This window comes from Zingiber officinale, chromosome 4A (assembly GCF_018446385.1).
Source record: "Zingiber officinale cultivar Zhangliang chromosome 4A, Zo_v1.1, whole genome shotgun sequence".
In the NCBI taxonomy this organism is placed as follows: Eukaryota; Viridiplantae; Streptophyta; class Magnoliopsida; order Zingiberales; family Zingiberaceae; genus Zingiber; species Zingiber officinale.
Genome location: NC_055992.1, coordinates 36,017,038 through 36,030,052, shown reverse-complemented (window position 1 = coordinate 36,030,052; position 13,015 = coordinate 36,017,038). Strand labels below are relative to the sequence as shown.

The window sequence follows — 13,015 nt, the reverse complement described above, 5'->3', positions numbered from 1 at the left end:
AAAAATGCATCATAGGTCAACGAATCAAAACAATCCAAAGGTACACAGAAGGTATAAAACCTAGGTCCTGAACATGGTAAAGCATGGTATATCACTACCCCTATAAGCATGTATAAACAGGTAAAATATACATGAGATGCAAATCAATCAATAAATCAAGCATGTACCAAGATTTGGGTAGTGATTAACCGAAACAGATAAGAAACACAATTAATGCAACATGTTAATTTCATTACTAAGCATATCAAAGACAAAAAGTCAAAAGTACCCGCCTCCAATAGGAATGTCCAAATCCGACATCGAGATGCTCGTCTCGCGTCAAAGTCCTGTAATATTTATAGTTTACAGGTTTAGCTAATTTCATATAGATAAAATAGCTAAATCAAATCCACGAGAAGCTAACATAAATCCAACAATTAACTAGGGTTAATTTACCTTAACCCTAATCATCCCATTAATCGATTAGATTAAAAATCTAAACTTATCCTTAAATCAAATTAAGAACAATTCATGACTAACATTCCCTAGCTTCCATTCCAGGTGTAAGCTACAACGAAATAAACACACACCTTACCTAAACTCGCAACCGATGTTGATCCACAACTAGGGACAGTACTGCCAGCACAGATTGATTGCTGCTGGAACCCAAGAAAACCCACCGAAGAAACACTTCCTGGGATCCTTCACTGAACGAAATAGGATGAAATCAAGAATCCAACTCAAAATCCCAAATTTTCTACTAAGCAACCCCTTACCTTCAAGATCGTAGTTAGGGCACCGAGGAAGGTCGGCTGAAGAACTAAGGCACAGGTACGACAGAAGAGAGGTGGCGACTGCTCTAGGCCAGTGACGCGATGCTCGATTTTCCCACGGTGATCGACCGAAGCAGGCGGCAGTCTGCGGGGAGTCTGCGGCTCAGGAATAAGTGGCGGCGTCGGCAAGCACAGTGGTGATGGCAGCCGGCGTTAGGGCAGAAGGGAGGCCGGCAGTGTCTCGTCTGAGGGGTAGCCGGCCACGGTGCTAGGGCACAACCCAATCGACGCTGGCGTTGCTGGACGGTGTCGGCCGAGCGACTCCCTTGTGGCGTCAGCGTCGGGAAGAAGAGAAGAAAGGTGGAGGCTCGCAGCTCGCGGCTCGCTAGGGCACAAAGGATGGAAAAGAGAAGAAGGAAGGGGGATCGATGAGGGAGAAGTAGAGAAGAGGAGAAAACCGCCCGGCAGTTAGGGCTCGGAGGAGAAGAATCGGGAAAAAGGAGAAGGCGCGGGGGGGGGGGGGGGGACAGTGTCGGGGAACGACGTCAGGCTTAAAACGCAGTGAGGAGAAAAAGAAAAGGTAAGAAATAAAATAAATAAACATTTCCTCACTAAAATAGGGTAGCCTAAACAGGCTTCTCTCGGACCCCGTTTCTATTGTTGGGTTCTTCGGGCCGCGAAAACCGCTTTTTCGCATCGCGGAAACCCCGAGTCACCCAAAGCCATGGATCTCGTGCAAAGATTCGTAAACAAAATTATCGAAAAAACCTTTTTCTTGTATGAGTTTGTAAAAACTTTAGATATACACTAAAGTTAAGATCATTACCCTTGTAGCGAAGCCCTTCGCGTTCCCGCTTGTCCAAGATGTCGCCGGATCTCTAGTTGTCAAAGTAGACTACCTCTATATGTATCCACACAGACACAATTAGAAGGAGATGACCAAAACACAAGGTGTGCTAGCACCAATGGAGTGTTCGTCCAAGGAATGGGAGAGGGAGAAGAGAGAGCACCCAAGGGAGAAGAAGAGTGAATCAAAAAAATGAGAGGAAATTCAAAACAACCCCTTAGCCATCAAGTGGCCGGCCACTCTAGGAGGTGTAACCCCCACATTAATTCCAATTAATGTGGAGACCATTAAGAGTTGTAACCCCCATGAGGTGGCACTCTAGGATGATGTGTATCAACACTATTGATCCACATCTTGCCACCTCACTAAATGACATGGCAACAAGTGTAACCTCCTCATTTAATGTGGGCCGGCCACATTAAATGCTATGGAGGCTTGTAACCTCCATGAGGTGGCACACATTGATGATGTGGAGCAATCCTATTGGTCCACATCTTGCCAACTCACTAGTGATGTGGCAAAAAGTCAAGTCAAACATGACTTTTTCTCTTCCTCTCAAATCAAGTCAAACTTGATCAAATCTCTCTCATGGTTGATCTAATCCAACCATATGATTCAAGCCAACTTAATATAATGAATCTAATTCATTAAATTAAGTTGATTTAATGAGTCATAATCTAAATTAGACTCATTGAATACATGAATCAACTTGAGTCCAACTCAATTAGCCCAATTTGGATTACTCTTAATCCAATATGATTCATCAAATGAATCTAATCCTCTTGGTTCATCATATGAACCAAATCTCCATCTAATTGTCCTTAGTGTGTGACCCTGTAACGTTGGCAATGCCCTAAACTTATTTAGGAGCATAAGTAATGAGCGGTATCTAGCAACACATCATTACTACCCACGTTACAAGAATGTCGAGATCCGACATCACCTTGTGACTACTAATTGTGACTCCTCACAATATATGTGACATTGTCCTTCTATCCTAGACATCTAGATTGATCAATATGAGGCATAGACCGTGTCATCCTCTAATCAATCTAAATCTTGAACTCCAAGTAGACTCACTCGATCAAATGAGCTCAACATCTAATGTTGACTCATTAGGGCATGGCCATGCACTTAGTAGTCTCACTCTATCAAGAATACCGATGTCGCTCCCGTCATATGGGAGGGATAGATCTCATCTACATCACTCACATCCCTCTACATAATTCGTTATATACCCAGTAATCGCCTTTATAGTCCACCCAGTTACGGGTGACGTTTGACGAAACCAAAGTACATAACTCCTTATGTAGGGATCCATGGTGACTTCAGATCTAAGGACTAATAGTCATACTAATAGCCACATGAGAAAGTATATGACACTCATATAACGATCCATGATACTTTTTCATGGCGGGTCATTCAGTATGCATTCTCTATTGCATACCCATGTGTCAGCTTGATATCTCTATATCCATGACTTGTGAGATCAAGTCATCGAGCTGACCTACATGCTAGTCTTATTGTATTAACATTGTCCCTGAATGTTAATACTCGACTAGGAATGATTTAGAGTAGTGTTCCCTATATCATCTCACTATCGATTCAACTAATCGATTGATATAGGTATGAACCTTCTACTCAAGGACGCTATTATACTTAGTCTATTTGGCACTAATACAAATAAGTATAATAACCAAACAAATGCCTTTATTAATATACAAGAATATGATATACATGAGTCCATACAATCATCAAATGATTGGCTCTAGGGCTCTAACTAACAATCTCCCACTAGCACTAGTGCCAATCAGTATAGGCTCTAAGGCCTAATGACCTAGTGTGACCATCATGCTTCCTCTGTGTCAAAGCCTTGGTCAAGGGATCTGCGATGTTAGCCTCTGTAGGTACTCTGCAAATCTTCACATCTCCTCTATCGATAATCTCTCGAATGAGATGGAAGCGCCGTAGTATGTGCTTGGTCCGCTGGTGTGAGCGAGGTTCCTTCACCTGTACTATAGCTCCATTGTTGTCACAATAGAGCTCAACTGGTCGTCCGATGTTAGGAACCACCCCAAGTTCGGTGATGAACTTGCGGATCCAAATCGCCTCCTTCGCCTCGATGCAGAATATACTCGACCTCCGTAGAATCACCATCGTGTCTCGCTTGAACTCTTCCACTCACGTAACCTCCATTTAAGCAAAACACGAACCCCGATTGCGATCGGTAATCGGTCTGGAAGCTGGCATCACCGTAACCCTTTACGCTAGCTCATCATTGCCTCCATATATCAAGAAATATTCTTTAGTCCTTCTTAAGTACTTAAGAATATTCTTGATCGCTATCCATGACTTTCACGGATCTGACTGGTATCTGCCCGTCATGCTCAAAGCATACGAGACATCGGGTCGGTACATAGCATGACATACATGATCGATCCTATGGCTGAGGCATAAGGGATCTGATCCATGCGGTCTCTCTCTCTAGAAGAGGGACCTTGAGTCTTGAAAGACTCACACCATGTGATATCGGCAGAAAATCCTTCTTGGAGTTCTGCATGGCAACCCGAAGGAGTACCTTGTTAATATATGTACTCTGACTTAGGCCAAGTAATCTTTTAGATCTATCTCTATAGATCTATATCCCTAGAATGCGAGATGGCTTACCTAAGTCCTTCATTGAGAAGCAACTCCCTAGCCAGGTCTTGACAGACTGAAGCATAAGGATATCCTTCCCAATGAGTAGTATGTCATCCACATACAATATGAGGAAGACAACTATATCCCCTACAACCTTCTTGTAGACACAAGACTCATCTTTGTTCTTGATGAAACCAAACTGTTTGATTGCATCATCGAATCGAAGATTCCAGCTCCGAGAAGCTTGCTTTAGTCCATAAATGGACCTATGCAGCATACTTTACTAGTATCTTGGATCTACAAAACCCTCGGGTTGTGTCATGTACACATCAGTAGGTTTCCATTCAAAAGCGGTTTTGACATCCATCCGCCATATCTCATAGTCATGGTAGGTCGCAATAGCAAGCATGATCCGAATGGACTTAAACATCGCTACTTGGAGAAAGGTTTCATCATAGTCAATACTATGAATCAGCTTGAAACCTTTAGCTACCAGCGACCCTTATAAATAAGTCCATCCATGTCGGTCTTTCTCTTAAAGACCCACTTACACCCAATGGGTTTTACCCTTGGTGGATCAACCAAAGTCCATACTTGGTTGATTTCGGATCTCATGGCTTCTAGCCATTTCTTGGAATCTGGTCTCATCACAGCTTCCTGATAGGTGGTAGGCTCATCCTCTATGAGCATAACGTCATCATGGTCAGACAAGAGAAATGAGTATCTCTCAGGCTGACGACGTACCCTATCAGACCTGCGAAGAGGTATGTCTACTTGAACTGGTTGTTGTTCCTCAACTCCTTGTGGAACATCATCCACAACACTTTGTGGCTCCAGTTCAACTTCCATCGAGGCATCAGTGCTATTGTTCGCATCTTGAACTTCTTCAAGATCGAACGCGCTCCCACTAGTCTTTCTAGAAACAAAGTCCCTTTCTAGAAAGACCCCAGTCTTTGCCACTACTGACTGGGAATGTAGAAGTAATATCCCTTAGTTTCCTTGGGATATCCAATGAAAAAGCACTTGTCGGATTTGGGTCCTAATTTGTCTGAGACTTGACGTCTAACGTAAGCCTCACAACCCCAAATCCTCATGAAAGACACCTGGGCATCTCTCCCAGTCCATATCCTATATGGTGTCTTTATCACGGCCTTTGATGGAACTCGGTTGAGTATGAAAGTTGCCGTGTCTAAAGCCCCATAGATATGTCGGAAGATCTGTGTGACTCATCATAGATCGTACCATATCTAATAAGGTATGATTCCTCCGTTCGGATACACCATTCCACTGTGGTGTTCCAGGAGGAGTGAGTTGGGATAGAATCCCACACTCAGCTAGATAGTCACGGAACTCATGGCTAAGGTATTCTCCACCTCAATCGGATCGAAGTATCTTAATACTCTTGCCAAGCTGGTTCTGTACTTCATTCTTGAATTCTTTGAACTTTTCAAAGGATTCAGACTTATGTGTCATTAAGTACACATAACCGTATCTACTGAAGTCATCAGTAAATGTGATGAAGTACCTATAACCGCCTCTAGCAGCGACATTGAAAGGGCCACATACATCACTATGTATGAGTCCTAACAAATCAGTCGCTCTCTCGCTGTGCCCACTAAAGGGAGTCTTGGTCATCTTGCCTCGTAGGCATGACTCGCATACCTCATATGATTCAAAATCAAATGAGTCCAACATACCATCCTTATGGAGCTGGGATAAGCGCTTGTCATTTATATGACCTAAGCGACAGTGCCAGAGGTAGGTTTGGTTCATGTTATTTGACTTGAACCTCTTGGTATTTATGTTATAGATAGGGCTCTCAAGGTCTAGAATATAGAGTCCGTTTATTAGAGGTGCACTACAATAGAACATATCGTTTAAATAGACAGAACAACATTTGTTCTTTATTATAAACGAGAATCCTTTCTTGTCCAAACAAGAAACTGAAATTATGTTCTTAGTCAAGGCAGGCACATAACAACAATCATCTAATTCTAGTACAAGCCCAGAGGGAAGAGATAGATGATAAGTTCCTACAGCAATAGCAGCAACTCGTGCTCCATTGCCTACTCGTAGGTCTATCTCACCCTTCGTCAATGCCCTGCTATTTCTCAGCGCTTGTACATTAGTACAAATGTGCGAAGTACATCCGGTATCTAATACCCACGATGAAGAAATAGAGAGGTTGACTTCTATAACATGTATACCTGAAGTAGAAATCTTATTTCTCTTCTTCGTAAGATCTTCCAGGTATTCTTTGGAGTTCCTCTTCCAGTGCCTTGCTTGTCCTTGATATAGGTGACAAAGATGTTCAATCATATCGTAAGCGCTCATCAACTCATGTTGCTTCTGAAGCTCAGAGTTCATGGTTGCGAGCATAAGACAGGACACATCTAATGCGTCATCTTGATGCTTCTTGTAAGCATCGGTCATCACGCGTGGCGGTGGCGGGAGGAGCCTCCAATGGGCTGCTCGAGCGTCGATTACGTTCCCGAGTGAGAACTATTCTCGTGTTCTGTGCATCGAAATTTGCTCCGTTGAGCTTGTCCTTCTTAAGGACAGAACGCAGGGAGAAAGAGTTCGTATTCGGCGTCATGGTTATCTACAACAGAAAATTTGCAGAAATAAATATCATATTCTTTTAAAATAATTTAATTAGGCCTTTAACTAAATGATGCTCCCACTGAATACTATAATTCTTGTGGGACAAGATCCACATCATACTAACCCTTGAGTTAGCTTTGGCTAATACGCCCAAGGCTTAGTATGATCGGTAGGTAACGATTACTAATTACATCTCTATGCAACTCTTGTTTATAGGATCAAGATCCATATTTATATTAAAACTCGAGTTAGCTTTGGCTAATACGCCCGAGAGTTAATATAAACGTGATTTTGTCCTACCTTTCCAACTATTGGAAGAATGCCTATAGTTGACTCGATCCAACCGAGTAACTAGGAATACTCAATCTAATTGAGTTTGTATTCACCCATGCGTTGATAGGCGGGACCAAGATTGTCCCTCCGTACCCTACCAAGATAATATGTATTGCTCTACTTTGGCAGATTCAACATGTGATCGAGGTAGTGATAGGTATCACGGCACGGTTAGGCATTTAGAGTTGGTTCGATCTAGATCTAATCTAATCGAGAAGGATGCATCTTGTGCACGACTTAGATCTAATCTAATCGCAAGGGTGCATCATGTGCACGACTTAGATCTAATCTAATCGTTAAGGCACTAATTAATTAATTAATTATTAAACATGCATCAGATACATAACAATTAATTAATTAATCTATTTGTGATTTAGTCATGGCCCTACTACGATCTTCTCAAGCCAATGAGAAGATCGAATGGTCAACCTAGGGTCAACAGCTTCTCCAAGCTCCTCCCTTTGACCACCTTGTGTTGCTCGTGCCCGCCTCGGAACTCCGTCTCGTGTGGACCCTCCACCGCTCCAATTTGTACATTACAATTTGAAACTCGAGTTACATTTGAGTCTAAATCTAATTTACAACTAGAATAAGAGAAAGGCACGACGCGCAAGCCGTGGAAAAAATAAAAATACAGCACACACAATCATATGATGACACGCAGGCCGTATTATGAATTACAACACAAATCCAATCTTATTGGGTATTTTGGGCCATGACTATCACAAATTAATATATAATTCAAAATTATATATTTTTCATAATTTTTCTGTAATTTTAAAAATAATTTTTACAATTTTTATGAGTAAAATTTCCGCGGTCCCGTTTAGCTGGGCGCAATCACGGAACGGATCCCTTGCGGGGCCAGGGGCAGCGCTCTTACCCGCGATCTAACCATCGCGAGGTTACTTTGCGATCCAACAGCCTAAACCCGCTGTCCCAAAGCGATTTGGGTCGAGACATTGCCGTTCGGAAAAATCTTCCGCGGGTTCGTTTTTAGCGATTTCGGTGCAAATTCCCTTGCGGGGTTAGGGGCAATGCCCTACCCACGATCTAATCATCATGAGTTACTCCTTTGCGATCTAATGGCACCCGACCCGCTGTCCCAAACGAATTTGGGGCAAAACGAAGCCGTTTAAAGAAAACTTTCCGGTGGCGAAGCCTACAAGTGCCTAGACACTTGTGCTTCGCTTCTCGGAAAAATTACTCATAAAACTCTAAAACTCAATTTTACAGAAAATCACAGAAGGTATATTTTCATAAAAATACAAACGAACTCCGTACAAGTCTTTGGACGTGGCTCGGATACCACTGTTGGGTTCTTCGCGTCGCAGAAACCCCGAGTCACCCAAAGCCATGGATCTCGTGCAAAGATTTGTAAACAAAATTATCGAAAAAACCTTTTTCTTGTATGAGTTTGTAAAAACTTTAGATCTACACTAAAGTTAAGATCATTACCCTTGTAACGAAGCCCTTCGCATTCCCGCTTGTCCAAGATGTCGCCGGATCTCTAGTTGTCAAAGTAGACAACCTCTATATGTATCCACACGGACACAATTAGAAGGAGATGACCAAAACACAAGGTGTGCTAGCACCAATGGAGTGTTCGGCCAAGGAATGGGAGAGGGAGAAGAGAGAGCACCCAAGGGAGAAGAAGAGTGAATCAAAAAAATGAGAGGAAATTCAAAACAACCCCTTAGCCATCAAGTGGCCGGCCACTCTAGGAGGTGTAACCCCCACATTAATTCCAATTAATGTGGAGACCATTAAGAGTTGTAACCCCCATGAGGTGGCACTCTAGGATGATGTGGATTAACACTATTGGTCCACATCTTGCCACCTCACTAAATGACATGGCAACAAGTGTAACCTCCTCATTTAATGTGGGCGGCCACATTAAATGGAGAGCTTGTAACCTCCATGAGGTGGCACACATTGATGATGTGGAGCAATCCTATTGGTCCACATCTTGCCAACTCACTAGTGATGTGGCAAAAAGTCAAGTCAAACATGACTTTTTTCTCTTCCTCTCAAATCAAGTCAAACTTGATCAAATCTCTCTCATGGTTGATCTAATCCAACCATATGATTCAAGCCAACTTAATATAATGAATCTAATTCATTAAATTAAGTTGATTTAATGAGTCATAATCTAAATTAGACTCATTGAATACATGAATCAACTTGAGTCCAACTCAATTAGCCCAATTTGGATTACTCTTAATCCAATATGATTCATCAAATGAATCTAATCCTCTTGGTTCATCATATGAACCAAATCTCCATCTAATTGTCCTTAGTGTGTGACCCTATAGGTTCTTGTAACGTTGGCAATGCCCTAAACCCATTTAGGAGCATAAGTAATGAGCGGTATCTAGCAACACATCATTACTACCCAAGTTACAAGAATGTCGAGATCCGACATCACCTTGTGACTACTAATTGTGACTCCTCACAATATATGTGACATTGTCCTTCTATCCTAGACATCTAGATTGATCAATATGAGGCATAGACCGTGTCATCCTCTAATCAATCTAAATCTTGAACTCCAAGTAGACTCACTCGATCAAATGAGCTCAACATCTAATGTTGACTCATTTGGGCATGGCCATGCACTTAGTGGTCTCACTCTATCAAGAATACTGATGTCGCTCCCGTCATATGGGAGGGATAGATCCCATCTACATCACTCACATCCCTCTACATAATTCGTTATATACCCAGTAATCGCCTTTATAGTCCACCCAGTTACGTTTGACGAAACCAAAGTACATAACTCCTTATGTAGGGATCCATGGTGACTTCAGGTCTAAGGACTAATAGTCATACTAATAGCCACATGAGAAAGTATATGACACTCATATAACGATCCATGATACTTTTTCATGGCGGGTCATTCAGTATGCATTCTCTAATGCATACCCATGTGTCAGCTTGATATCTCTATATCCATGACTTGTGAGATCAAGTTATCGAGTTGACATACATGCTAGTCTTATTGTATTAACATTGTCCCTGAATGTTAATACTCGACTAGGAATGATTTAGAGTAGTGTTCCCGATATCATCTCACTATCGATTCAACTAATCGATTGATATAGGTATGAACCTTCTACTCAAGGACGCTATTATACTTAGTCTATTTGGCACTAATACAAATAAGTATAATAACCAAACAAATGCCTTTATTAATATACAAGAATATGATATACATGAGTCCATACAATCATCAAATGATTGGCTCTAGGGCTCTAACTAACATTTATCCCCGTCAACTCGTCCATACGAGTTCTGAAAAATTCCCGAAAATTTTCCAAAAATTTCAAAAAATTCTCTTATTAATATTCACATATTTTCAGTATTTTACACCCGAGGTAGCAAGTCCCGAATCTAGTAGGGTTACTAGGTTATCTAAACCTAGGGACGACTATAGGAGCCCAACCCATGGACAACTGAAGTCCAGTACAGTGCCACTGATAAAGTAAAATACTGATTTTTAATCTAATTATTTTGCCTTGTCTGACTAGGTTATCTGAACCTAGAACTAGGTTATCTGAACCTAGAGGCGACTATGAGAGCCCACCCATTGGACCGTAGTCCCATATAACTGAAGCAAGGCTATGTATGCTATTTAAAATGCATCTAGGGCATTTAACTGATCTGTTAAAAACACCTACTGTAGCATATAACTGTGCTAAGCATTTTATCGAGCACCTGGTGTGCTCTAACTCTGCATATGGCTGCACTAAGGACATAAGAGCGAACTAAGGACATGAAATCATATGCTTAGCTACTTATACTGCAGGTGAGGGGTTACTTACATCCTGCGCTAGATACTCTTACAATCCAATCGCTAGATTTCCGGAGAAGATGATCGTTTCAACGATCTTCTTACGTCTATGCTTTCTTCTCGCAGAGGGGAGCGTCCTCGTGCCGGAATTGTCATCGGAAGGTGCTCCTACGATCCTAGGGATGGAACCCTAGGTCTCTTGGGTTTGTGCGCCGAGAGGATGAGGAGAAGAGAGGCGGCGTCGGGTGAGGGTGAGGGAGAAGAGAATTGCTGATCAAAAATAACAATTCTCTACTTAATTTTCCTATTTATATTAAGTGATTAATACACCCCAACTAAACCTTAAATATAATTGTTCTCCTCTTCTTTCAGCACACCCCTGCTGGGGCCTCTTGGTTACTAGAGTCACCCTATAAGTCATAGGGTCCATAGGTTGCGGGTTCAATTTCCGCTTAGGCTGTTTTACGTTCTTATTTATTTTTCCTACTTCTGCTACTCCAAAAATTCCATAAAAATATCCTAAAATTCCAGAACAATAATAGAATATTTCTAAAATTAATTTGAGGATTTTCGGGTGTTACAATCCCCCATACCTTATAAAAAGTTCGTCCTCGAACTTAGAATAACTCTGGGTACTTCTGTCTCATACTAGCTTCTGACTCCCAAGTTACCTCTTCTGTTGTGTGATTTTGCCAAATAACTTTTACTAATGGTACCTCCTTATTCCGTAATTTCTTAACTGCTCGGTCTATTATCTGAATAGGTCGACTGTCATAGCTGAGGTCTTCGCGGACTTATACCGACTGGGGCTCAATCACCTGGGTGGCATCTGGGATATACTTCCTCAGCATAGAGACATTAAATACATTATGAATAGCTGACATCTCCTGGGGTAGCTGTAGCTCATATGCTACCTTGCCAACTCTTCTAGTGATAAGGTAGGGTCCCACATATCTAGGACTTAATTTGCCCTTCTTCCCAAAACGCATTACTCCCTTCATGGGAGTCACTCGGAGGAATACTGTATCCCCAATTGAAAACTCTAAGGGTGCGTTTGGTTCAAGTCATCATGTATAACCTTGGTTATGTGATTACCAGGTAATCACATAACCAAGGTTATAGGGAATAAAACATAACCAAATGTTGTTTGGTTCAACTTAAGTAATGCAACAAAAACTTGTTTGTTTGAAGGTTTTAATTAATACCCTAGTTTAATATTTTACCGTATTACCCTCAGTTACAAAACTAACTATACATATTATTATTATTATTATTATTATTATTATTATTATTATTATTATTATTATTATTATTATTTATTATTATTATTATTTATTATTATTATTATTATTATTTATTTTTTAATATTTTTTACTTTTCTTTTTCCTGTATATTTTTTTACTTTTTTATGTGTTTTTTTTTATTTTTTAATGTTTTTATATTTTTATATTATTTATATTTATATTATTTTATTTTTTACATTTTAAAAATTTTTATTTTTATTTTTAATTTTTTAAAATTTTTATAATTTTTTTAAATTTTTAAATTTTTTTTAAATTTTTAAATTTTTAAAAATTTTTTAACATTTTTTAACATTTTTAAAATTTTTATTTTTTATTTTTAATTTTTTTTTATTTTTTATTTTTTTATTTTTAAAATTATTTATTTTTTAAAAAAAATAAATTTTAAAATTTTTTAAAATATTTTTTTTATTTTTTTACATTCTTTAATATTTTTTTTACATTTTTTCTCTTTTTTTCATGTTTTTTCTTATCGGAGGGTATTTTTGGTAAAAAAAATTCGTTAACCCCGGAATCAACAAAAACCTTAGTTTTCTGAGGTTTTCCGATTCCGGGCTGCATGACCCTTTTGCTGACGTGTCGGGCAAGAAACATTACTTGGGAATTATCGAATACCTAAACCAAATAAGGTTTTTGTTGATAACCTTGGATGGATAACCAAGGTTATCAAGAATAACCCCGAACCAAACGCACCCTAAGGGTCGACGCCATGTATCAGCATAGCTTTTCTGACGGCTCTGAGCTG

At 40.2% G+C, this 13,015-nt stretch overlaps 1 protein-coding gene across 1 annotated transcript in view; it reads right to left on the bottom strand.

Annotated features, from left to right (window-relative positions):
• The window catches only part of LOC121972344, a 136,673-nt gene that overhangs the window by 79,081 nt on the left and 44,577 nt on the right, over positions 1-13,015 (bottom strand). The window lies entirely within an intron of this gene.